This window comes from Bos mutus, chromosome 5 (genome assembly GCF_027580195.1).
Source record: "Bos mutus isolate GX-2022 chromosome 5, NWIPB_WYAK_1.1, whole genome shotgun sequence".
NCBI lineage: Eukaryota > Metazoa > Chordata > Mammalia > Artiodactyla > Bovidae > Bos > Bos mutus.
In genome coordinates this window covers 114,823,961-114,847,038 of record NC_091621.1, presented here as the reverse complement: position 1 = coordinate 114,847,038, position 23,078 = coordinate 114,823,961, and the positions used below count along the sequence as shown (strand labels likewise).

General features: G+C 48.4%; 1 protein-coding gene across 1 annotated transcript in view; it reads right to left on the bottom strand.

The window, feature by feature from the left end:
• Positions 1 to 2,192: 2,192 nt before the first annotated feature.
• The window catches only part of KCNA6 (potassium voltage-gated channel subfamily A member 6), a 36,808-nt gene continuing 15,922 nt past the window's right edge, over positions 2,193 to 23,078 (bottom strand). Inside the window, 3 exon segments of the mRNA XM_070370098.1 lie at positions 2,193 to 2,646; positions 13,941 to 14,063; positions 14,707 to 14,850. The gene's annotated coding sequence lies outside the window, so the exon portion shown is untranslated.

Here is a 23,078-nt window from a genome sequence, read left to right as displayed (position 1 = left end):
CACATGTATGCCTCTGGCCAGTTCACGTTGATATATGGCAAAAAGCCATCATAACGTGGTAATTATCCTCCAATTAAGATAAATAAATTTTTAAAAAATGAAGACAAGAGCCACTCCAGGAAATGGTGCATCCCAAGTGCAGACCAATGGCAGAGAGCAGGGCAGTCTGAGGGCGACCTGCTGTCCATTTCTCCACGCTGGACGAGGCCTCCATGGCCCTTCCAGGAGCCAGGAGAGAGGTGTTCTCAGCCTCTCTCTGCTGTTTCTTCTTTTCTCAGATCGATTTCTGGGTCTCCTACTGGAGCGCCCCAACCATCCCACCATTTCCTTCCCCAGGGTCTCAGCCTCAGGCAGTTCTGGTCTCCCATGTATCCACTCCGGCTTGGCTGCCCTGGGAGGCGACAATACCTTGACTGCCAAGGCCAAGGCCAGCCAGGTCCCCAGCCTTCCCAGCAGGGAGAGACTAGAATGAATCACAGAAATGCAGACGCAATCTGTCCTGGACATGGGGTCAGGGAGACAGATGGTGGGGGCAGAAGCAGCTGACCCTCACCCATCCACCAGTGGGGGCAGTGGGGCTGGGGGCAAAGTCAGGCTGTGATGGGGGCAGAGTCTGGAGGGTAAGGTCACCCCTCATCCCGGCTTCCGGGAGGGGGTTGCGGGGTCTCCAGCACAGCCACAGAATCCTCCAGCACAGTCCAGCCTCTGGTGTTTCGTCTCTCCCCCACAGGCTGGAAGTCATCCTTGCCTTCACTCTTTCTCTTAACCCCACACCCAATCCCTCCTGTGGGTTCTCTTTTCAAAGTTATGCAGAATCTCTGCTTCTCATCACTCCCCTCCGACTGCAGACAGCAGAATTCAACCACCGCTCTCACCTAGGTTATCCCACCAGCTTCCCAACTGGAAAGTCTGTTCAATTTTAAGTCTGATCACATCCCTTCTCCACTCAGAACCCTGGAGGAATGGCTTGCCCCCCAAGTCCAAGTCCAGGCAAAGTCCTTTCAGTGCCTCCAAGGCCCTGCCTGGCTGGCCCAGCCTCGGCGCTCAGCTCACCTTGACCTTGTGTCCTGCGGCTCACTGCCCTCTGGCCACGCTGGCCCCCTTGCGCTCCTAGAACACGCCGGCCAGTCTCCCACCCCCAGGCCTTTTCACCCAGATCACCTCCCTCATTCCTTGACCACTTCTGCTCTCCACTCGAACATCCCCTTCCAGGTCAGCCTTCTCCTGTCCCCCTACATTAACCTGGTCTCCACTCCCCTACTCTGGCTTCCCAGGTGGCTCAGTGGTAAAGAATCTGCCTGCCAATGCAGGAGACACGGATTCGATCCCTGGGTCTGGAAGATCCTTGGAGAAGGGAATGGCAACCCACTCAGTATTCTTGCCTGGGATATCCCATGGACAGAGGAGCCTGGTGGGCTACAGTCCATGGAGTCACAAAGAGTCCGATACGACTTAGCAACTAAACAAGTGCTAACTGAGTATATTAACCAGAGCCTACATTCATTCATTCACGACCTTACTCGTTCACCGGATCCTTTGTGAGTGACGATTCCACGTCTGGGGCTTTACTAGACATCAGGTGGCCATGTGGCTGAGAAGATGGTCCCTGCTGCCAAGGCACCTGCAGTTTGGTGACCCAGCACTCAGATCTGGGAGGGCCCAGCATTAAAGCAGACAGTAACCCTGGCAACACCTAATTAGAAAAGTAAGCCCAAGGCAAGAAAATCAGCCTCATGGGTTTTGTCACCAAGAGGACAGGACACTTGGATGAGTGGGCGCCCGTGGGAATGTCCCCCCTAGAGCACCCTGGACGGACGCTGCCAGGAGGGAGGGAGGTGAGGAGGAGGGACGTCCCGGAAGTTGAATCGCTCTCCTTCCCCAGGGCACAGGCCAGGAGTGGAGTGGGTCACACACGAGAAAGAAGCTCCTGCCTTCCTGGGAGACCCCGTGCACGGCTTCATCACCTGGCCTTGACATCCGCCTGCAGGCAGACCACTCCTTGACCACAGGTGGCACACCTGGCCTCCTTGGAGAACGTCCCCTGTCCAGGGTGGGATCACCGCGGAGGGGACTCAACCACTTTTCCTGATGCCACCCACTTTTTGTGGGTGGCCCCTGGGATGCTGGCCAAGTGTCCTGGCACCTCGGGTACCTGCCTGCCTTTGTCACGACTACTTGACGAATCTGCTCAACTTAGCTGTGGGTGTTTCACACAGTGAAACATGCAGCCTCCGAGACTCCGGCTGTATTTATTGTGAGTCCTCCATGGCCACCCTTTTCCTGGACGGTCCTGCAGCACAGCCATGCGCTTGCCGGCGTCACTCGACCCCTGACCCCTCCACACCTGGTTTCTTCTGTCTGCACCCTCAGTTCTTCTGTCTCACCTCCCTGCCCCAGCCTCAGCCCAGTATCCCAATTCCCATCTTTAAATGCCCATGGGTCCCATCCCAGTTTTTTCCAGCCTGGTCATGGCTCATGGGAGGCCACTGGAGGAGCGTCAGGCCTGTCCACCCTAGGAGCAGGGGAGGGGGGTGTCTCGTCTTCTGGAGAAGTTGAGGGTCCCAGTCCTCTTTGTCCAGTCGCTATCAGAAATACAGGTGTAGTTCTCCTGGTTTGGAACTCTGGGCCAGCCTCTTCCTTAGTTCCCTGCCAGGGACAAATCAGAAGAAAAGGAGGTGAGTTAGTGATGGGAGGCTTGGCTGCATGAGGAGCAGCCCCAGGAGACCTGGGATGAAGCTCCAGCCTCTTTCTTGGTTTCTCTGCATGCTGGTCCCCCGCCTGCCCCATCCCTGGACTCTTTGGTTCACTCACTCCCACCCCACTGGCTCCACAAGAGTCCCCACAGCCCATCAGTAACTGCTGAGCCCTGAAGGGCTCCTGCAGAAGCTGCCTTTATACATGGCCACAAATATTCCACCTGTAACGGCCCCTCAGTCTCCAAACTCAAGTCCAAGCAATTCATTCAACTCCCAGGCCCAGGAAGATGAAGCTTCATACAACTTATCAGCTGAGCTCCCTTCTTTTGGATGCTGACACCGTTCTCCTGGGTTCCAGGGCTTGTCTTGACCCTCGGCATCCATCAGGCACACCATCCTTCCCTGAAAGCGTTCTTGCCACAGCCTGACTACCCACCCTTGGCCCACCAGAATCTCCTGCTTCTCGCCCCAACCTCCCTCCATCTTCTCCCCATCCCTCCTGGCCCAGCCAAGCCCCAGAGCCTCCTGGAGCCTCCCTGGCCACATCAACACAATGGGTCTTTCTCTTCTCTGATTGCTGAAGCCTTTGCAGTCTGTCCCATGTGATATCAGACATCACTGTTTTCGACTGGAAAGCATGCGAGATTGGGAGCCCAGTGTTCCATGTTCAAGGTTTGTGTCTACTGTGCCCTGGGCTGAAAAAGCCATCTGGATGTGCCGGCATGTCCCTGTAACTCCCACAAAGCCCTTCAAGAATAGGCCAGGGTTGCCTTAGACCAATTCCTCCAGGTATCCTGCCCACTCCCACAAAACCAAGCCCCTACCCCTCTGCCACTCAGTCAGAAGAGGGGAAGTTTATCTGATTTGAAGAGGTACTGGCACCCCTATGTTTATAGCAGGACTATTCTCAATAGCCAAGACGTGGAAGCAATCTGAGTCCATCAACAGATGAATGGATAAAGATGTGGTACACGTGTACAATGGAATACCACTCAACCATACAAAAGAATGCAATAATGCCTCTTGCATCAAGAGGACGGACCTAGAGATGATCATACTAAGTGAAGAAAGACAGAGAAAGACAAATATCATATGATATCACCTATATGTGGAATCTAAAAAAAATGATGCTGGCAATGCAGGAAATAATATTTGATAGTGATCATGGTATGAACCCTGAAAACTGATTTAACCAAAAAGTATGCTGGAAGCAGGGAAAGTGGGAATATGGTTTCCAGTCAAGACATGAGGTGCCGTCCCATCACTCAGGGTAGAAGCTGAGGTCATTCCAGCAGCCCACAAAACCCTACCCATTGGGCTTCCCCACCCCTACTAAGCCAACCTCACCCCCAGGGCCCTCCCTACTCACCTCGCTCCAGCAGCAAGGGCCTCTCTGCTGTTTGGACCCTCAGTGACCCCCAACCTCCTCCAACCTCAGGACCTCTGCAGTCGCTGTTGCCCTGGCCTGGAATGCCTTCTCCCCACACACCCACAGGGCTCTCCCCTCAATCCTTCCAGTCTTTGCTCAGATGCTGTTTCTCGGATGGGTCATCCCTTTCCCCCTCTTCCCTTACTGACCTCTACATTCCTCCCCAACAGTGCCCACAGGACACCCATGGATGCCTATTCTTCACCATATTACCTATAACCATAAGAGCCTGGCGGGCTACAGTCCATGGGACCGCAAAGAGTTGGACACGACTGAGCGACTAGCACTTGTGTCCCTACAGAGCCCTGCCTCTATATAGAGAGAGGCTGACAGCCTTTTATTTAAACCTTTACGCGTCCTCCACACTGGCGTGATGGCTTCGTGAGGCGGGGGTTTTGTTCCCCACGTGTATTTGTATGGCGTGTGTTTTTGTTTACCGTGTATATTTTTCTTTACTATGCATACTGTGCTCAGGTGCTTTATAAATATTTATTAGCTGAAAAGACAAATTAGGAAATAACATAAGTATTACAGAGAAAAATGAAGGGAAATGACAGAAAGTAACTTAAAATAATTGAAAGCGCTAGCCTCTGAGGACTTGGATTCACGGTGAGAAGAGAGGTGGAGCCTGCCGGGTTTCCTTAAAAGCCTTACAGCATTATGTGGCTTTTCAAATTGTGTGTGTGTGTGTCTTGAATAAAAATGAAAATGTTTTAAATATGCTGTTTGCACCTCCCCCAGCTCTAATCATACTTCGTCACAATACTAAAGAAGTGAGTACTGGGTTTCCTATTCTTTTGTATTATTAATCCTAAAAAATCACCTCCTTCCTCTCTTCCACCTCTTTCTCTCTAACTCACCACGTCTCTGATTCACCCCGAGGCTGGAAGCGCTCACCTCCTCCATTGCTGTCAAATCCATTCACCTCCTCCTGTCTCTATCATTAGGGCTCTAGTGCCCTCATCCACCTGGATGCCGGCAAAAATTCTGTGACCAGTCCACCTTATCCATACAGAGCATCCAACCCACTGCACTGTGGTGAGACCAACTTGCTCCGTGGGTACCCTTCCCCTGTTGCCTTGGCAACCCCATCTCTGCACTCACTGTGTTAATCCCTTCTCAGGGGCTTTGGATACGGTTCACTCTGCCTGGGATGCTGTTTCTGGAACCTTTGCCTATTTAATTCCCTTCTCATCATTCAAATATCGTGAAGTCAAATCCCCCCATTTCAGGCCCTTGTAGCTCAGGTATGTGGATATCTGTGATCTGTAACACTTGTCATGGTTGTAGTTTTATGTTGGGGTTTACTAGATTAACATCTGCTTCCATATGCCCCATCACCGCACACACACCTCATGACTGCCATCAATTCTGTTAAAGGAAGAAATCATTTTTCATGATTTCACGTATCATTTTATTTATCATTCCATGTATCGTTCTATCGCCACTGCCAAGCACATACAGGAGCCCAATGAATAAATGCTGACTCTGTTGAACCACTACCTTTCGCTGCAGCAACAATCAATATGTATTGCTTGGGGGCGCATAACATTCCTCTCTGCCTTAAAACTCTAGGATATGGAGACTGCATCTTTTTTTAAAGCCCTTCCGCTCACACCTCTCTAAACTTGCAGTTCCCATCTTCACGCATAATTTCTGGAAATGTGTATTGATGTAAAATGTGCAGAAGATTATATGTTGTGTGGGGTTTCTATCCTGGAGTGCTAAGGTCTGATGAAATCCTTCCTCACGCTCTGCCGGGTGGATACAATCATCCAGGTCTATTTGCAGCAGTTCACACATGACTTTTCAATATGCTTCCTCCCTTCATAATCCAACAGATTCAACGGGCTGCATCCCAGCAAACCACTGATTGAAGCTAAAGATACAGCACTTCCGGCACATCTAATGATTCTTATCTTGTCTCAGCTCTACTAACATCCTTGCTTGGTGCTCTTAATTTTTCCGCGTTCCCCTCATTTTTCTAAAACAGAGGAAGAACATGCAATGGCATGTTCTGAACTATTGCATGCACACGACTACACAGAAAAGACGGTGACACTGGCCAACAGCCAGGCCACCGTGAGAATGATCGTTCGTTGCAGCTAACACACAAAATTCCAAATGCAACATAAGATCCAACATCGAGGGTTCTAAATTTGAACACGTAATGCTGAGCACCATTTGCGCACACTTCCTGTGCAATTAGGGACTACCTGGTAATTCAGTATTAATTTAACCCTTTGCTGAGTAAAGCAAGTTTTAATTCATCCATTTCTTCCTACTTATTCAGAATCGTATGAAAAATCAAACATTCTTTAAAGTTCCTTTTAAAGAGTGAGGCTGTCAGGTTTAACTCCCCTTCAGACATAAGCTAAAATAATCAGGGGGAGTCTTAAATTCTTGTGTTTCCAATGTAGCACAGTTGAACAACTAAATTTGAGAATTCTCATGCATGTATTTTTCAAACACCCCTTCCTTTGCCCCTAAAATCAACTCTTGGCAATTTCTGTTGGCAGGGAGGGGGTCACATCTTCAAACGGGCTGCACTCTCAAGAACATGGACCATGCCACATGGGCAGGGGAAGGCAAGGACCAGAATCTGGACGATTCAGCTTCTTGCTGGACCCAGTGTGAACCACTGACCACTTCAATCTCGTGTCTACACTCGCTGGTCTTATCGCTGTTTTCAGAGGTAGGCTCACCAACTGTTTTCCAACCACTCAGCCTATCTGTGAGTGATGTGGAATTTGGCATCCCTTCAAACTTTGAGCTTGATCAAAGTTTCTGCTCCTCTGGGATATGTCACCAAACCCTGTGCATCCCCAGAGAGATAGAGATGTGGCTTGCAGCAAAGTGAGGGCTCCGTCATGCTCCAGACACCGACAGGGAGATTGCTGGACTCCCCCAGGGCTTAGAGTTCACTATTATTTTTAAGAATGTGTGGCCAGGACATGGAAGCAACCTAAATGGCCATCGACAGAGGAATGGATAAAGAAGATGTGATATATATATGTCAGCCATGAAAAAGAGTGAAATAATGCCATTTGCAGCAACCCAGAGGGACCTAGAGTTTGCTATCCTGAGTGAAGCCAGTCAGACAGAGAAAGAGAAATACCCTATGATAATGCTTCTATGTGGAAGCTAAAAATTCATACAAATGAATTTATTGACAAAACAGAAACAGTCTCACAGACTTAGAGAACTTGCGGTTACAGAAGGGAAGGGTAGGGGGAAGGGAGAGTTAGGGAGTTTGGGACTGACATGTACACACTGGTATGTTTTAAATGGAAAACCAACAAGGACCTACTGTATATATAGCACAAGGAACTCTGTTCAGAATTATGTAACAACCTAGTAAGGAAAATCTAAAACCGAATCACTCTGCTGTACATCTGAAACTATCACCAGCTTTTAAATCAACAGTGCATGCAGGCTAAGTCGCTTCAGTCGTGTCTGACTCTCTGCGACCCCATGGACTGTAGCTCACCAGGTCCTCTGACCACAGGATACTCCAGGCAAGAATACCGGAGTGGGTTGCCATGCCCTCCTCCAGGGGATCTTCCCGACCCAGGAATCGAACCCACATCTGAGGCTCCTGCATTGCAGACAGATTCTTTATGGCTGAACCACTGGGGAAGCCCTAAATCAAGTATACTCCAATATAAAGTTAAAAGTTTTTTTTTTTTTTTTTTAAAGAGCATGTGAACATTATAACTAGCAACAAAATACAAACTACACAAGATCCCATTTAATCCCCATCTAGTGAACAGCCACCCTCCCCAACTCAAAGCTGGTTGGTGACATAAACAGTCTCATATAGAGCTGGCGATTCCTTCTGTTTGTCCCAGTCTCTATCCATTGACCACACACTATAATGTTTCAAGGTGGAAATAACCTTTCTGATCCTAAAACGTACATACTCATTTTAAACAATGGAGGAACTACAAAGGAAAATTATAAAAGGAAACAACTTCACATACATCCCTTCCACTAAGACAATCATTTTGCCTTTGGAGTCACACAGATCCAGGTTGAGCCCAGTTACTCACGTGGTGGCCTCGTCTGATGGGTGGCAATGATAATCATGGAGGCTGCCTTACAGTGTGAAGATTTACGATAATATTTTTGTTCAGCACAGTGTTCAGTAACTGGTAGCTATGACTATTATTGCTGTTAATACACCTCCAGTCTGCTTTCTATGCACATGTACATGTGTATAAATGTCCATGTGCACACTTCATGTCCCCACAAGGTGCTTTTGTGTGCCAAAAAGATGATTTAGGAGATCTGTTGCTTCGAGAGATAAGTATTCAATTTATGAAGGGTATATATCTTTAAATTGAGTTCTTTCTGAAGCTTTTGAGCTCAGCAGACAAACTGTACTATTCTATTCATAAGCAGAGGCTGCCTGTGTTGTTTTTCAAAGCCTGAACTCCTTTAGACTTTGGAAGCAGTAAGAGGAAAACATCTTTAAAGATACATGTTATAGAGGACTTCCCTGGTGGTCCAGTGGTTAAGACTTCACCCTTCCAGGTCAGTGGGTGCCGGTTCCATCCCTGGTTGGGGAACTAAGATCCCACATGCTGCACAGCATGACCAAACAAATTTTTTTTAATTTTTTAAAAAGATGCATGAATGTATTGTTGTTTAGTCGTTGTCACGTCCAAGTCTTTGCGACACCATGGACTGTAGCCCGCCAGGCTCCTCCGTCCATGGGATTTCCCAGGCAAGAATACTGGAGTGGGTTGCCATTTCCTTCTCCGGGGGTCTTCAAAACCCAGGGATTGAATCCAGGTCTCCTGCATTGGCAGGCAGAGTCTTTACCATCTGAGCCACCAGGGAAGCCCAGAATATATAATTGAATTTAAAAGGTAATAAAGTATTTTTTATTTTTAGCTAAGTGTTTTACATGTACAAGACACATATAAACACACACACACACAAATCATCTGGAATAATTATACTACGATGACAGGAATTACCTCTGGACTGTGGGATTATTGGTGACCTTTATTTTGCGATATACACCTCTTTGCATATACAGTCGAACTTTGAACAACAAAGAAATGTGGGGTGTCCACTCTCCACAAAATCAAAAATCTGACTATAACATTACAGTCAGCCCTCTGTATTCTCAGATTCAACCAGCCCCGAACTGTGTACTGGAGTACACATATTTATTGAAAAAATATCTGCATAAAAGTGGACCCATTTCATTCAAGTCCATTCAAGAGTCAACTATGTTATCTTAACAATCAGAATAAAATAGTAAAGCTATTACAAGTTGGGGGGAAATGTACCAGTAACTTTTAAAAAAAGAATTATGCAAACGCATTCTTTGATCATCTAAAAAGCTAAAGCAGCAAGCCCATGTGTGTGGTTGTTCCTTGTCCCATTTTGGCATTGATTTACCTAAGCTATGATATTTTTCTCTTCCTAAAAGAGGCACAGAAGAACCTGGATGTAGTAGATAGTCACTATTTTTGTTTGTTTGGGGAGGGTGGTGCTTATATTTTTAGTTACCCAACATCTATGTTATCCCTTCTCTTCCTCATGGAGCACCAACTTTCCTCTAGAAAAACAGTCTCCACACTGTATACTCAGTCCATGTGCTTTGAATAAAACTGACCCCAACCTTGGCTCCAAGAGTGTGCATATGACCCAGATACGTCCAATTAGATAAGAAAATGAGCTGAAATTCTGACCAATGAAAATCAGATCATGGATTTTTTTTCTGATCCATAAAAGACTCTGTTTATGGGACTAGGACCTGGGAGGATATATGCCTAGAGCTACTGGCCATCATATCACCATCTGCCGTCCATATGAACAGCAGAATTGCATTAAGAGAAATGAAAAAAAAAAAACAAAAAACTCTGTCTCCTGGATCACACTGTACCTGAAGCCCAATTTTTCCAAAAGAATTGTTATTATTTTCAACTAACATACAATGGACCTTAGACTTATTTTGAATGTTCCAGCACAAGCTCTGGTTAACTTAATGGATATGCTGCTGCTGCTGCTAAGTCGCTTCAGTCGTGTCTGACTCTGTGCGACCCCAAAGACGGCAGCCCACCAGGTTGCCCCGTCCCTAGGATTCCCCAGGCAAGAACACTGGAGTGGATTGCCATTGCCTTCTCCAGTGCATGAAAATGAAAAGTGAAAGTGAAGTTGCTCAGTCATGTTCGACACCTAGCGACCCCATGGACTGCAGCCTTCCAGGCTCCTCTGCCCATGGGATTTTCCAGGCAAGAGTACTGGAGTGGGGTGCCATTGCCTTTGAGGATGAAATTAATTGAGTCTAATAGCACTAACTGAAAAACATCATTTATAGGTACAGATAGAATCTCATGGGTAGATATACCCTGAGCCTAAAGAGGAGGCTGACATGCATCAGCACACACAGAATGTGTCTTGTATTTAATGACTTTGTCCTGCTTCTTGCATTGGCCTCCTCAGGACAGCCTAAATATCTCATAGTCAGCTTTTTTCAATACATTACAAAACTTCAGCAGTTAGAGCTATGCATTACATTATCTAGGCATTCTGGCACTTTCATTTTGTTAAAATTTGAGCCTTACTAAAGAAGTCCTCTCTAAGCCTTACATTCAGGCTTCCCTGGAGGCTCAGCAGAAAGAATCCGCCTGCAATGCAGGAGATGCAAGAGTCGAAGGTTCGATCCCTGAGTTGGGAAGATCTCCTACAGAAGGAAATGGGAACCCACTCCTTGCCTAGGAAGTCCCACGAACACAAGTGGAAATCCCATGAACATAAGCATTATTGCTTGGCAAATTCCATAAACTGCAGAGCATGGGAGGCTATAGGCCATGGGGTGGCAAGAGTCGGACAGGACTTAGCGACTAAAGCACCAACAGAGTCATTCAACCCCTACAGCTGTCCATGCTTTGGCCTATTCTACGGTATCTCTGCTAACCAAAGCCCAACTTTAAATGAATTTATGAGTAGTAGATTTCCCTTTTGGAATAAATTAGTTTGAGCCAGACATTTTAGTCTCTTGTAACCCAAAGAAAGCTAACTGGACCCATTTAATTATAGAATCACTAACACCTACGTTCTGCAGCCCAATTAAAATAATAGCTATTCTTTGCTCATCACTTGGTGTGTTCAAGATATTTTAAATGCATTATCTCATGAATAAGCCCACTCGTCCTTTGAGATAGACATTATTTTCTCTGTTTCACAGATGAAGAATCTGAGGCACGACGAGCCTAGATAATTACCCTCAAATCACCCCGCTAGATGGACAGAATAGGAAACACCGGCCCCACATTCCACCACTATGCCACGCTACCATCCTGTCTAGACTTAGAATTCTAAATTCCAGTCTCGCACTAGAGACATAATTCTTTTATTGGGCTTGGGTGTACTACCAGTTGAGTTAAAAAAAAAAGAAAGAAAGAAAAAAAAATAAAAGAGAAACTTACTTCCCACAAATAGCCCTGATAGAAGCCAAGCATAGGAACAGCACACAAACAGAGCCTTGTTTAAAGTGGGAGGAGAGGCTTCACGAGTGGTCCAGCGGTTAAGAATCTGCCTTGCAATGTATGTGGGTTGCATCCCTGGTCTGAGACGATTCTGCAGACCTCAAAGCAACGCAGCTCATTAGCCACAACTACTGAGCCTGCACTCAGCAGGCTCTGCAACTACGGAAGCCCGCGCACGTAGGGCCCATGCTCTTCAACAAGAGAAGCCACCGCAATGAGAAGCCTGTGAACTCAACAGAGAGCAGACCCCACTCTCTGCAACTAGAGGAAGCAGCACACAGCAGTGACGACCCAGCACAGCCAAAAATAAAATAAACGCTTAAAAAATTAAAAACTAAAGTGGATGGAGGAAGTCCCCTCAGTGCCACCATGTTCCTCTGATTTCCAAGCAGCAATCAAGATCTGAGAGCAGGTTCGGGGCTCACGTGAGTCATGCCAAATGCCCATTAGCATCGTGTAACCTCCGAAGCGTCAGACTTTATTTCGGGAGGCTCCAAAATCACTGCAGACGGTGACTGCAGCCATGAAATTAAAAGATGCTTACTCCTTGGAAGGAAAGTTATGACCAACCTAGATAGCATATTCAAAAGCAGAGACATTACTTTGCCAACAAAGGTCCTTCTAGTCAAGGCTATGGTTTTTCCTGTGGTCATGTATGGCTGTGAGAGTTGGACTGTGAAGAAAGCTGAGTGCTGAAGAATTGATGCTTTTGAACTGTGGTGTTGGAGAAGACTCTTGAGAGTCCCTTGGACTGCATGGAGATCCAACCAGTCCATCCTAAAGGAGATCAGCCCTGGGTGTTCATTGGAAGGACTGATGAAACTCCAAAAGCTGAAACTCCAGTACTTTGGCCACCTCATGAGAAGAGTTGACTCACTGGAAAAGACTCTGATGCTGGGAGGGATTGGGGGCAGAAGGAGAAGGGGACGACAGAGGATGAGAGGCTGGATAGCATCACGGATTCAATGGACATGAGTTTGAGTAAACTCCGGGAGTTGGTGATGGACAGGGAGGCCTGGCGTGCTGCGATTCATGGGGTCACAAAGCGTTGGACATGACTGAGTGACTGAACTGAGTTGAACTGAACTGAACCTCTGAAGCATTAGTCAAAGCTGACTCCATTGGTGAAATTAGCTGGAAAGCTGCAGATTTTCCACTTTATAAGGACACTGTCTAAGCTGGATGTGAGCTATCACCAGATTTCCAATAAGTCACTTCTGTTTCATATAATTATATGAAAATGTAGCAAAATGGTTCGTGCGCATTTACCGGGGACATGGCATCCCATCTAGTTTGTTATTTCTCACAGTAACCCAACTTCACTCCAAGAAACTGAGGTACAACAGATCCATAAAGATAGAGTGTTCACAGTCAGACAGGCCAGGAGCAAACACATAAAGTACCCTGCTTTTCATGGTGTTAGCTGCTAAGTTGTGTCCGACTCTTTGTGACCCCATGGACTGTATACCGCCAGGCTCCTCTGTCCATGGAATTCTCCAGGCAACAATACTGGAGTGGATTGGTTGTCATGCCTCTCTACAGGGGATCTTCCCAACCCAGGGATCGAACCTAGGTCTCCTGCATTGCAGGGAGATTTCTTCACTTTTCAGAGGCAACTAAGTCACCTGGTACATTGAATCACATTTTATTTAGGCTACAGAGCCATTGGAGGTCAAAGGAAGCAGTCTTGCTTTCCTCGGGTTCAGTTCCCCACTGAGAGCACTCACATTAATCCCTGCCGCCCACCCCCTACCCCGGGCATGGATGGCATGATGCTACAGCTCCCCAGGCAGCAAAGGTGGGAGTCGGCGCCTATGGAAGCCTTGGGGAATGGAGGCTGGCAGGCAAAGCTTTTCCTTCTGAATAACCCTGCTTGTCAAACACCTCCCCTTGATGATTTCCTGGCAGCCCTGACTCTTTTAGGGAGAAAGTTCCAGGGACAAAAGAGTGGCTGTTCCTTCCCACTGGCTCTCAGCAGTGGAGGGAGGGCTTCTCGGGCTCCCAGAGAGGGTCCAGGGGAGCCAGGATGGCCAGAGGAGATGGGGTTTGTGAGACCTGTGCCCCTGAGGTCAGCAGGATGGTGACAACTCCCCCCACCCCACTCCCACTCCACACCCTCCAAGCACACACACATGGGCAGCTTCCACCTTCAAGAAACTCTTGGAGGCAGACAGCTTCTGCAGCCTGGCGCCGCAGCACCCCAAGTACAAAGGCTCTTTTCAAATCCACCTCCGAACCGCAGAGCCAGTGCCCAGCCTGTCCATCCAAGAGCTCCCGGCACACATGACCAGAACCTCCTCTATTTACCTGGATTCCTGTAGAAGCCTTCCTTCGGGGGCACACCAGGAGCAGTGCATTAAGACAAGTCTGCCCTCGCACGGGCAATAAAGGCCTGCCCTGTCCACAGTAATGAACCTGGCCAGAGGTCACCTGTGCCAGCAATGATGAACAATGTCAGTGATGAAACCTTGGCGGACCACTCCCACCACCCTTCCCCACAATGTGCCATGCCGGCCACTGCATAGCACTGGGTCTCAAGCCTCATTTCCACTCCGGTCCTCACTTCAGCCAGAGGGATCATTCCCAAAGGCATCTCAGCAGGTCCTGTCTCTGACTGACAGCTCCTGCTGCTCCCACGGGTGTCAGAATGAATCCAGCCCCTAACAGTGTCACAGCTCGTCACCACCTGAGTCCACCCTATCTCTCCAGCCTCTGCTGCACACTCTGTCCCACCCTATGTGTCCCCAGCTCCCAGTTCCTTGAACACATCCTCTTTTTCTTTCTCCCAAACCTTTTTTTTTTTTTTTGCAACATGTGAGATCTTAGTTTCCAGCTCAGGGATCAAACCTGTGCAGAGTCTAAACAACCTTTGCTCAAGTTATTCCTTCTATCGAGAATTTTCAATCCTGAAAACTCCTATTCATTTTGCAAGGCCCAGCTGATATACTGATTTTTTGGGGAAACCTCCCCTGACTCCCTCCAGCCTACGGGAGAATTCTCTACCTTTCTTACCAGAAGCATCTTGCATATGATTTCCAAGGAAGGATTAAACCAGCTGGGAATGTAGACTTACTGCAATTTTCAGAGTCTTGCTCTCTCTCCTCCTTCTGCAAGTCACCTCTAAGAGAGCTGGTCAGATTCTGGTTTCCTCATTCTTCTCTTTCTGCTTTTGGACATGCTGGTATGAGGTCATGATTTCTGGAACCACTGCAGCCTTCTGTGGACATGAGGTAAGGCGGGGGTGCCAAGTGAGCCCCAGAGAGCAGGACCCCCTGAGCCTTGCATCATGAAGTGAAAGTGAAAATTATTCAGTTGTGTCCAACTCTTTGCGACCCCATGGACTATATAGTCTATGGAATTCTCCAGGCCAGAATCCTGGAGTGGGTAGCCTTCCCCTTCTCCAGGGGATCTTCCCAACCCAGGGATCGAACCCAGGTCTCCCACATTGCAGGAAGATTCTTTACCAGCTGAGCCACCAGGGAAGGACAAGAATACTGGAGTGGGTAGCTTATCCCTTCTCCAGCAGATCTTCCCAACCCAGGAATCAAACCAGGATCTCCTGCATTGCAGGCGGATTCTTTACCAGCTGAGCTACAAGGGAAGCCCTCCATCATGGTCATGGGCAAAGGTGGTTCAAACTTCCTTCTCTGTCCTTTGCAATGTGATCTGGAAGCTCCTTCCAAGGTAGAAAGGAGTAAGAGTCCCTCCCCACTTGGCCTGCAGTCCCAGGCAAGTTTCAACTCAGCCTTTTACCCCGGCGCCCTGAGCTGCAGGATCTGAGTGCTGCTTTGGTGCTAATAAAGTTGTTCCTTGATTCCTGCATCAGTGTTTGCCTGTGCGTCACCGACCAGTGGACATGAGTCTGAGCAGGCTCCGGAAGATGGTGAAGGCCAGGGGAGCCTGGCGTGCTGCAGTCCATGGGGTCACAGAGAGTCAGACACGACTGAGTGAACAACAACAGCAACACACAGTCAGAGCTCAGGGGTGATGAGAGGGAACAACAGGGCAGGACCTGGGCTTCATGGAAAGCCTGTCCCCCTAGCTTCCACCGCTGAGCACACTGTGCTGTGGCCAGCTATCTACTCATGTCTGCCACGTACTCCTTCCTCAAGATATTAAAGCCCTGCTCACCTTTGATTCTCCAGGGTTTGGCTCATGTGGGCCCATTATAAATGTCTGTTAAAAAAGAATGAGTGGGTACCAGACACTGAATAAGGCATTTCCTCCATCCTACCAATTCCCAGGACTGCTGCCATCCCCTGCCCTGCTTCTCTGTGCCCAGAAAGTCAGTTTTGTTCAAGTTTTTAAGCACGATGCTCTCCATGTTATAGCTGAGGAACACAAAGCATCAAAGAAGAAAGAAGGTCTCAAGGCTCGCGAGTCAGAGAGGCAGGGTTGGAACTTGCTCTGATGCTGCAGCCGCTGCTGGTATCTGCCAGGGGGTGCCGTCACCTGTCACAAGGATGCTGAGCAAGTAAAGGAAAGCAGGGTCTCTGCACCTGCACCTCCTCCCGGGACAGCTCCGCAGCCTGCAGCGCAAAACCCCGCCTCCTCCCTACCCCCTCCGCCCTCTCAGCATCCCAGGGACCAAGGATGCAGGGTTCTGACACGGAGCCTGCAGTCCCTGGGAGCTGGTCCAGGATCCTGCCTGCATGAGGGGAAAGGTTTGAACAAGGGAAGGAAGAGGAAAGAGAAGCAGAAGTCGTCGCTTTGAGTCGGGGGAGAGTGTGAGCCAATAGCTGGTTCCTGGGTGGAGGATGGATAGAGAAGAGCATATACAGGTACCTGCTTCTGTCCTCCTCAACCTGGTCCACGTTGTCAAGCACCAGTCTGTCCCAGATGTCCAGAGAGGAGACCCGCCACTGCAGGGGCTCACAGGAAGGACTCAGGTGGGCCTGAAGGCTATCCTGGGGGCGGGGGGTGGTGGGAGGGGAGTAGGTGCAGGAGAGAAGCTTTGGTGGTGGAGGGAGAATTCAGATGGGAGGTGACAGCAGGGGAAAAGCAGAGGGAGTCCCGGGCAGCTGCTGCTGGATGCGGCTCTGCTGGCTCCTGCCAGGCACTAATGCAGAGGATCAGCCATGAATGGCTAGGTCTGGGGCTGGGGGTCAGACCCCTTTGTCCTTGGGGCCATCATCTGTTACGTGGGGGTGGAGCTTGGGGAAAAGAGGTGACTGGCACCATTTCACGAGGAGCTCTCTGAGGAGGAGGCAGGGCTGCGGTAGAAGGGATGTGGGTGAGAAGGCAAAGAAGGAAGCTCCACAAGAAGGGGGCTGAGATAATTCCATCCTGCAAGATCTTCAGGGGAAAAGAGGCTGCCCCTTCCCAAAGGGTCGGGCGGGACTGGCCGGGGCTGGGCAGGGAATCTCTGCTCTGACTGGTGGGGAAGCTGTGTCACTTCGGGCAACTCAGTCAACCTCTCTGGGCCGAGGAAAGTCATAAAAATGCCTGCTCTGCTGGTCTCGGTGAACTGTTGTGATGTCCTGTTGCGATAGAGCTTTGTAAAATGTGAAGGGCACTTAAAGGTGAAGGTATAAAAGCATGAGCGCCAGAACCTCCTAGACCAGTGGTCCCCAAATGCAGCTGTACCCTACAGTCTCTCGAGAAGCTGTTTTTTTAAGTGTTGCTTCTTGACTGCATCCTAGATCAGTGGTTCAAACTGGAGAAGCGAGAAGGTGTTAAGACAGCAAAGGGGGCAGAAAGCGGTACTTTTAAAAATAAAGCTCCCAGGGTGATTCAGGCTTCCCTGGTGGCTCAGAAGGTAAAGAATCTGCCTGCAACGTGGGAGACCTGGGTTCAATCCCTGGGTTGGGAAGATCCCCTGGAGGAGGGCATGGCAACCCACTCTAGTAGTCTTGCCTGGAGAATCCCCATGGACAGAGGAGCCTGGCGGGCTACAGTCAACGGGGTCGCAAAGAGTCGGTCATGACTGAAGTGACTAACACTTCAGGGTGATTCTGAAGCACTGGAAAGGTGGAGACCCACCACCTCAGATCTCCTCAGGTTTCCTGAAGACAGTCATGCGGCACACACGTCTTAGAGAAGCAGACCCTCAGCTTCCCCCAGACCTCCTGCGTCGGGGTTTCTGGGAGGCCAAGGGGTCTCTGTGTTGAACACCATGATGAGGCAGCCCAGACCATCATTCTGTGACGTGTCTGTGATCCCCTCTTCCTTGCAGGATGAACAGTCACACCTGCGGGCATCACCTTGCTCTGGGCAGAGCCGCTCGGGGAGGGGACGTGCCCTCTTCAGGGAATACACACAGACATGTGCTTTGGGGACGGGGTGGCGCTAGACAGCGCTCCCCACCCCATTCCTGCTCCACTGGACTGACAGCCCAATTCTAATGTGACCAGTTTCCCAGCCATAGAGGCTGAGATGAGTTATCCTTGACGAATAACACCGAATAACCGTGTTTCATTATTTTGTCAACAGATATCCAGGCTTTTCTGCCCCATACTCTCTCTGTTGGCTCTACTCCATTCCTAAGATTACGTAAGTGTGTGTACGTGCGCGCACACACACACACACACACCAATCCCACTAAACACACAAATGTCAGGGTGAAGAGGATTCAAGGATTTAAGGAGTCAGGAACTCACACCAGGCAACCATGTTACTTGGGAACACGGCTAATGTAGAAATAAATGAGGTAGATGACCTTAGGACTGGATAGAGACCTGGGGACTGTTCCCCATCTCACGGGGAAGTTAAGAGCACGGATACTACAGCTAGAATGCCTGGACCGTGAGACTTGGACCAGCGGTCCTCTGGGGTGGAGATTCTCACAGTGCTGCTGGGAAAGCAAACAAGTCAGTGCAGGCGAAGCTCTTAGAAATGTGGCTGCACCCGCCACGCTGGTGCAGTGTCTCCTGCTCTTACTCGTTGTTGTTTCTGTTGCTGCTTTATGATAGGTGAGGAAGCTGAGGTATAGAAAATAATTTGCTCAATTTATCTATGGTACTTGACTCTTGGAGGAGCACAACCTAAGGAGAGAATCATAAATGTGAACACTTATATAGAGGAAAATGTCCACTGTAACATCACTTAGAACAAAAAGCTAGCAAACAACCAGAATGACCCACAGTAAGCGGTAGGTTACCAGAATGATGGTGGATCTATGTGATAATTGCATGAGAAAATGAGAGACAAAATACGGAGCTTTTTTTTTTAATGAAATACAAAATGGGTCTCAATGGAGAGAGATGCAGAGACAAAGCTGGTCTGGAAGAAACACCAGCAAAATACCAACACTGAAAGTCTCTGGTTATGGGACTGTGGGAACTTTTATTTTCTTCCTTATGCTTTTCTAAATTGCACTAGTTTTTCATAATGAGCAGATACAACTTTTAAAGTCAGTAAATAAAACTGTTTGTTTCAAGCCGTTTGCTCAGTGTGCTCGGAGTCCACATGGGCTTTCTCTATCTCTGGCCAGACCTCTGCTGCTTGTCGGGCTGCACCAGCAGTAGGAAGCGAGGCAAAATGGGATAAAGATGATGCACAAACACCAGGAAGCACCAGGACTGGGAGCTGGGCAGGACCGGGAGCCAGCTCAACAGGGACCCTGGTCCCGAAGTGCAGCCCCAGCTCCCGGGACTGAGCTGAAAGGGCAGAGCTGGACAGACCTTCCTATCAGAGAAACTGCATGGCCAGCGGGAACATCCCAGCAAACACTCCAACACCCGCCCTCGGGGTTACCCAGAAACAGAAAGAGTCAGCCCTACTTTGAAGACACCAAAGAGCTGTACCTACTTGGCTTTGTCTTTTCTACAGGTTCCCTCTGCAAGTGGGGAGCCAGAGACCCAAGAAGATACTAGATCAGCATCTCTGCTGGTCTGCATTCCCTGCTTCTCCTTAACACAGAAGCGTCCGTCCACACCCCATGTCTTTCCAGTCATAAAGCCAAGGTTCTGACACAGACAACACCAAGGAATGCTTATTTTGCTACTCTGAGATTTAAAAGATCTGGAAATCACTTAATGACTAAGAAAGACTTCATCTAAGAAAACAAGAAGGAAGGGAGGGAGGGAAGGAGGAAAGACGGAGAGGAGGGGGGAGGAGGGAAGATGGAGAGAGAGGGAAAGTAACTGAGAAGCAGAGGAAAGGGATTTATCATACTTGGTATCACATAAAAAGCTATGACCGCTTCCAAGACTTTGCTATAACCAACTCAGTGTATTTTTTAAGTGTTAAGTTCTGATCTTTGTAAAATAAGAGACTGGAGTAGATAACCTCTGAAACTGAATGATTCTATGTAAAGTTGAAATTGTAAGTTAACGCCCACTCTCTCTTTAAAAGATCACTCTAGTGGCGAAAGTCAAGCAATAAAGTTGGCCAAGTGATCAAGGGAACCAGCTGTACATTTAATGAATAGGCTTGAGCGCCCACAGAATTTTCCAGCAAAAGCTCAAAAATTGTCTAATGCAACCACCTCACTGTACAGATGAAGACTGGGACAGAATCATACCGACAGTTAATACCTGCCCAGTGCCAGGCAGGCGACCTGCTCAGGGTCACAGCAAGCCAGTGACACACCCAGAATTAAATGTGATTCCCACTTTTTCCACAGTCTACTTGTTCTGACTCTTGGTGGATTTAAAGATGAAACCATCAGTTATCAGAAGCTCCTCCTCATGGTCCAGGATGTTCAGAAGAGGAGCCGAGACAAAGGCAACAGCAGGTCAAGAGCAACCACATCCTCTCCTTTTGTCTCCAAGCACAAAAGGGACTTCCCCAGTGGCTCAGCAGTAAAGAATCTGCCTGCAATTCAGGAGACCCAGGAGGCCTGGGTTCGATCCCTGGGTCGGGAAGATTCCCTGGAGAAGGAAATGACAACCCACTCCAGTATTCCTGCCTGGAGAATCCCATGGACAGAAGAGCCTGGCAGGCTACAGTCCATGAGGTCGCACAGAGTCAGGCACGACTGAAGCGACTTAGCACACACACGTGCAATCTCTGATTTGGTTAACAACGTGCATGGAAATCAAACTGGTAGCACCGTAAGGCAACCCTGAAGTCAGTCATCCACTGGCAAAGTGTATCTGAAGTGTGGCCACTTGTAAGCAAAGCAGAACATAAACTTCACCTCTAATGAAGAACAGCGCTTACAGTTCTTTTTCTCAAGGACTTCTACTTAAGAGAAAGGTCACCAGGGGAGGGAATGTCTCCTTTCACATTATTCAGAGCCTTATCAACTCACTGATTCTGTAAGCCTCTGCACAAACTTAAGAGGAGTGTGGAAAACTTGAAGAGGGTTGCTAAGGAGGTCTACAACGATCCATTTGAGAAGACCTTATTTAAAGGGCTGAGGTTTCACGGACTCAAATCCATTGCCGTGAGTTTCAGATCTCTTTGACTTTCTCGAAATGTATTAATATTCCTTGGATTGCAGGGTTTTTTTGTGGGACATGAATAGAAGTTCCCTCCAAAAAGAGGTGGAGCTTCTGCAGTTAAAAATAAAAAATACTTTGAACAGCACTGACTTGAGAAGTGAAATAGCTTTACTTGTTGCAGGACTTCTCAGAGGCTTTAATCTTCTGCACATATGCCTCTGTATCTCTCAGAGGCAGTGCTTGTTTTCTTTTCTTTTCTTTTTTTTTAATTTATTTGGCTGGGTTGGGTCTTAGTTGCAGCACTTGGGATCTTCCTTGTTTTGTGAAGGATCTTTTGTTGCGGCCCACAAACTCTCCAGTTGCTGCTCGTGGGTGCCGGAGCACACGGGCTCAGTAGTCGTGGCGTGCAGGCTTAGCTGTCTCTCAGCATGTGGAATCTTAGTTCTCTGACCAGGGATCAAACTTGCATTCCCTGCATCACATGGCAGATTCTTAACCACTGGGACGATCATTTCTGAAATGGGCATCATGCCCAGAGATTCTGTTCCCGTGGGAATGTTGGACTGGTGCTCTGCAGATCACCTTGAGGAACTGACAGAAGGAGCTATTCTAGGTAATGCGGTCAGCTGAGTATACATTGCAGCAGAAGAAAAAACACAAGGAAGTTAAAATACCACAGGCGATGTGTAACTGACATAGGAGGGAAAAGTCCCGAAAACAAAGGCTGTGAAGCCCAAACGCATGTCCTGGAAGGGGTGTAGGATACGGATTCTCATTGGGGAAGTCTCAGAAGAGGCCTGGGGGACTTGCCTGGTGGTCCAGTGGCTAAGACTCTGGGCTCCCAATATAGGGGGCCCAGGTTCGATCCCTGGTCAGGGAACTAGATCCCACGTGCCGCAACTAAGACCAGGTGCAACCGAATAAATAATATGAAAAAGAAGAAGAAGAGGCCTGGGATAATTAGGAGCTTACTCAAGTGCAAGGCGGAGTACTGGATTCCCTGACATCTGGAAGTCTCTTCTTATTCAATTATTCCACGTCATTTTGTCTTATTTTCTACGTATTTACCATGGAGCTCAACTGACTTCCATGCAAATGAAACACACTCCTGAAATGCTGCATACAAAGAAATACGTTCTCTGTAAATTGAATCATATTTTCCACCAGTTTGTGTTGTAATTTCAAAGAACATCGACTCCAAACACATAACAAAAGGCACGTCAATGAGCTGCTGGGCACCCCAGGTAGCACCCCACCTGGACCCACTAGCCAGGCAGGTAACCAGCTGAGCCCCAGGTCTGTCTACACTCGCTTACTCACACGCTCAGTTAATTCCTAAGTGAGCTGGAGGCTCTCACTGCTCCCGGGGATATGTTGCCTCATTGCTTACATCCTTTTCAAAGGGATTTACTAGAATCCTTGGATACTCTCTTCTGCTGGCATTTTTAGCCTGGAAGTAGTTTTCAAGTCAAAAAGGGCATTAAACCACTTTCCATGAGTCTCCTCTGTGACAGTCAAGTATCTGATGATTGAATAGCTGGATCGTGGTCAGCCAATCTAAATCTACAAAGCGAGAGAAACTATTATATATACTCATATCTCCCAAAAGACTAATTTATGAGAGCTCCGAGTGGTTTCCACCATTCCGAAAGGTTGGACAGTTTTCAGACGCTTGCCGATTGAAGCCTCAACACCCCACTGAACCAGGGAAAGAAAAGAGAGACCATGGAAACAATACTGCTCTCTGATTGGATGCTTGCCAGGCCGTGTGACACATGGGTCAGCTCTGCCTCAGTGCATTCCACTGGCCACCATGAGGGATGTTTTTACAAGGAAGAAAAGGCTCGGAGAGGTTCCCAACACACCCAAGGCCACACAGCGGCAGAGCCAGAGGGTGGCAGCACTGGGCGCTGACTCCCGGCTTGGCTGAGATCACCTCTTCCGACTGGGCTTACAGAGGAACTAGGGGCTCAGAACTGTGTCCTCAATTCTCCCATCCTGCCTCACCTGACACTGCCTCAGGGACGGAAAATGCAATGCTGCAGGTGGCGCAGCGGTAAAGAATCCGTCTGCCAACGCACGAGACCCAAGAGATGTGGGTTCAATCCCTGAATCA